At 32.6% G+C, this 4,059-nt stretch overlaps 1 long non-coding RNA gene across 1 annotated transcript; it reads left to right on the plus strand.

Moving 5' to 3' along the window:
* Positions 1-704: 704 nt before the first annotated feature.
* Positions 705-3,742, plus strand: LOC140884736 (uncharacterized). Its single transcript, XR_012150707.1, has 5 exons — positions 705-782; positions 881-1,157; positions 3,183-3,216; positions 3,379-3,489; positions 3,574-3,742. It is a non-coding gene; the product is annotated as an uncharacterized lncRNA (long non-coding RNA).
* Positions 3,743-4,059: the final 317 nt, after the last annotated feature.

Genomic DNA, 4,059 nt, shown 5'->3' on the forward strand with positions numbered 1-4,059 from the left:
TATGGATCCCCAAAGGTTGCGTGAAGTAGCATAGGGCGTTAGGGGTATACCCCACAGGCCGCCACCACGTACGATGAATTTAGATTGATCAATCGAATTAGGTTACACTTCACTGATATGACCCACATCAAAGATTTTATGATTATGACATGTCATATTTATGTTATGTAATTATGTTATGATTATGCCTACAACACAGTATTATGCATACGATTTTACGATCATGTATGCATTAGAATCCTTAGATTATTTATATATATGTTATGTGTTTGCATGTGGTTTTATTTAGTAGTACTCGTTATTAAAGGTAGAGCATGCTGGGCCTTTAGGCTCACTAGATCTAAATGAGTGCAGGTGAGTTTTATGTTATTCAGGAGGTTGTGGTCCCGACTGGTGGTGAAGACCTCTGTGCATCCATGGCGAGCTAGCACACCCGTGATTTTCGCCAGCTCATGTTTCAGTTGATTTAGTTTGTGATAAAATATTTTATGTATTGAGCTGTTTTCCGCACATATTTACTATTTCTCATTAGTTTGCATACTTTTGAGATTATAGTCGTTTGCATGGATTTTAACCTGTTCGAATTTTTAAACTTTTAAGATGCAATCGATTTTTATTATGCATTAAATTTATGAAAATTTATTTTAAGTATATATGTAATATTTTTTATGAGTTAGGTTCGTTTCAAGACTAATCAACTCATTTGTACATCCAATATGATGTGTTAAACGCTGTGGAGATATGCCTGCAAATTTTATTGCATCTGTTCCAGAATAATACGTGTAAATCTTTCCATACACTTTACGTAACTTCCTGCTCTCTAGTATTAATCAAACATATCTGATCATTCTTGCCACTCAGAGTTGTTGTTCCCTTTCAGAGTGATCCTATGGCGGTTCTTTATATAAAAGGAATAGTTGGTTTGCTTCAAGAGCTTCGACGCATCGAAGTATTTTTGAATTCATTGAATCCCAAATGGATTAGAAAGCAAATAGTCACATATCAGTTTGAGATGGTGCAAAATTTGAGGCGGAGGAGGAAGAAGCATCCACCACCACTGCCGCCGAAAATTCCAGTCCCGCCACACCACTCTCTTTCTCGCCCAGTGAGTCTGATGGAAAGTTCAAACGTTCTTCCAAGAAGATTTCAAAGAAGAAGTGCGTAATTGTTTCTCTCCCCCTTTTGTTTTCAATTTATCAATGGATTTTCATTAATTACATCACCTTTTTTTAACTTTTTTTAAAAAAGAAATTAAATAATGGGTTTGTCTTTTTCCTTGCAAATTTATCTTAAATTAATCCCTTGATTTCAGGTTTTGTTAATTCCTTAATTTATAATTTTACAGAAGAAAATGTTGTGTCATGCAATAGATTCAGGACCTTGGTTATGCATATAATTGGCGATTGCAGTTTATTCGAGCTTGTATCCTCGTTTTTAACCTTTCATCCATGAAACTTTTCACATTTTTATGCTGTCAGCATTCATATATTTGAGTTTTTTTATGCTTAATTTATCGGTATTTTTTAATTAGTTTATGCATATGCATTTTTTGAGTTATTTTCTATTCATATTTGAATTGTGTTTATGCATATTTGCAGTTGGTTTATAGAAGATGTTTAGTGCGATTTGGGAATATTGTCACAAGAATCTAAACATGTTATACGATGTTTTATGCCAAAAATTTTCCAGGCCAAAGCCCTTGCCGAGAACAACATGTGTGATCTTCTTGCCTAGAAAGAAACAGGCAGAGAGAAATGTAACTTATCTGATTATATATTTGTTGTGACGATGTGGTATAGATTTCTAGTTGTCCTGTTAATGAATATCCTTTGTTTTTTATTGCAGAGGTTAGCAGAATCTCTTGATGCAAACCACATGTGCAGCCCTTCCCTTTTTCTTTTTTTTTTTATCCCAAATGATTCTTAGATGATAATAGTTGAATGTTAGACTTCAAGAAGTATGTAACATCGCGTTCAAATGCACTGCCATAGTTTCTGGATGGTCGTTTTCATGCATTTGCTACTATTCTAATTTGTACTTTATTTATTCAATAGTTATACTTATTGGATTACTGTTATCGAACTTTAAGACATGAAATAGTCAATAATTTATTAGTATACCATTTATTAGTTATTGAATGTGGGTTATTTAATGGAAAGCTTGCGGTGCACCTTCAGCTTCTTGCATGATGTTTGTAATTTTTATGCCTTCATATTGTTTCAAGTAATGATGATCTTTCACTCTCTTATTTAATGTATTGCACCAACTTTACAGCTACATGCACCAAAAGCATGAAAATGTTGGATATCGTTCGTCTCTCTTATTTCTATATCTTGCATATGTGTTTTTGCAATAATCATCTGTGTGTTTTGGATGTTTGATATTTTCTCCCATTAGCCTTTCTACCTTTGTGCTGATTATATGAAAAGTTTATTTATGTGATGAAGTATTGGTTGTTTATCTTCATGTTTGTGTAGTTTTATTACCCTATATTTGAAATTGTTTTTGCGGTTTTTGGTCATGGGCAACGGGTGGTTGGATTTTTTTAAGCTTTTCTATTTCAGGTATTTCAAGACTTGCAGAAAAGTTATTTGGGATATTTATGAAAATATCAAGTGATTCTTTTTTGTTGGTGTACATGATTGCACTGCTTCATTGGTATTTTTGGAACAGTGAACACCTCAATTTGTTCAATATGTATTAATCGGTGTATATTAATGAAAACACCTTATGTGAATCCCTTTGTTGGAGTACATTATTGAACTGCATTCGTATCTGGAATAGATATTATCTCAATCTGTTCAATATGCCCTTCTTATGCAATTGTCCATTTTCTTGAAACGAGATTTGGGGGTTTCTTTGCTTAATGATTTCCTCGTTATTTAATTTGTGTTCTTGTCTGAATGCATTTTTAATGACTTAGGGGAGAGAACTCAGAGAAGAAGTCCCGTGAATATCATACTCTGTCTCAGGGATTTACTTTCAATATTTTTGGTTATTACTTTTTGGTTATGAGTTTACTGCTTTCTTGAAACCATTCAATTGGAAGTGCCAGGTTTTTGGATGCTACAGAAAATCAAATCGCGTTTATTTCTATATTTTGAATATTTTATGAAAGAATCCAGATTTCCTACATTTGTCTTGAAGAAGAGTAACACATTTGTTTTTGTTTTCTCGAGTAGGAAGTGAAACGGAAAGAACAGGCTGCTTCACGGGGTAATATCTCTGCTCTAGTGTTCTGGTTTTTTATTATTTCATCTCCCGTTGCACTTTATCAACCTCTAAAAATACTTTACCTTGTTTAATTGGGAAGATAGATTCCCTTTTTTGTTTTTCGTCTCTGCTTAGTCGTTTATTTTGTTTCTTGCTTTATGTTAGAATATACAAACTGCTACTTCAGAAAAATAAACAAGGGATATATAAACTGCTAAAGGACTTAAAGAAGAACCTTCTTTGCCTTCAGAAATTCATGCAGCAAACCTAATGAAGGTTGGAAAGAAGTGTTTTATTTTTTATACAATTATCAACCATTTTCAAACATCACTTTGTTATAATGTTAATATTTTCTTCTAGGAAATTGGAATTAAAATGTCTTGTGATTCTAATAAATCAAAACAGCTAAAGATTATGGGGAAGATCAAGAATGAGAAACCTTTAGGCTGCAGACATGGTGCAGATGCTGGACTAAGCAGGAGCAAAGATGGCAAATAATTTTTTTTGTATTTTTCTATAGTGTGCATTACATTAGAATTTAATTTCGAGTGATTTGTAATACTAAAAAATTGTATATTAAATTTTATTTTTGAAATTTTAAATTTTGGTTTATTTATAATATTGAAATTTGTATATTATTTTTTTAATTTTTTTTGTTTTTTATATAAAAAACGACAACGGATAAAATCCGTTGTCGTAGGGGGTCTAAAACTGTTGTAATTGATGGTATTGTTAAAAGCACATCCCTACGACATCGGATAAAATGGATTTTATCCGTTGTCGTAGGGGTGTACTTTTAACAACACTATCAGTTACAACAATTTTTAACCCCCTACGACAACGGAT

The sequence above is a fragment of the Henckelia pumila genome, chromosome 2 (assembly GCF_033568475.1).
Source record: "Henckelia pumila isolate YLH828 chromosome 2, ASM3356847v2, whole genome shotgun sequence".
Taxonomy (NCBI): Eukaryota; Viridiplantae; Streptophyta; class Magnoliopsida; order Lamiales; family Gesneriaceae; genus Henckelia; species Henckelia pumila.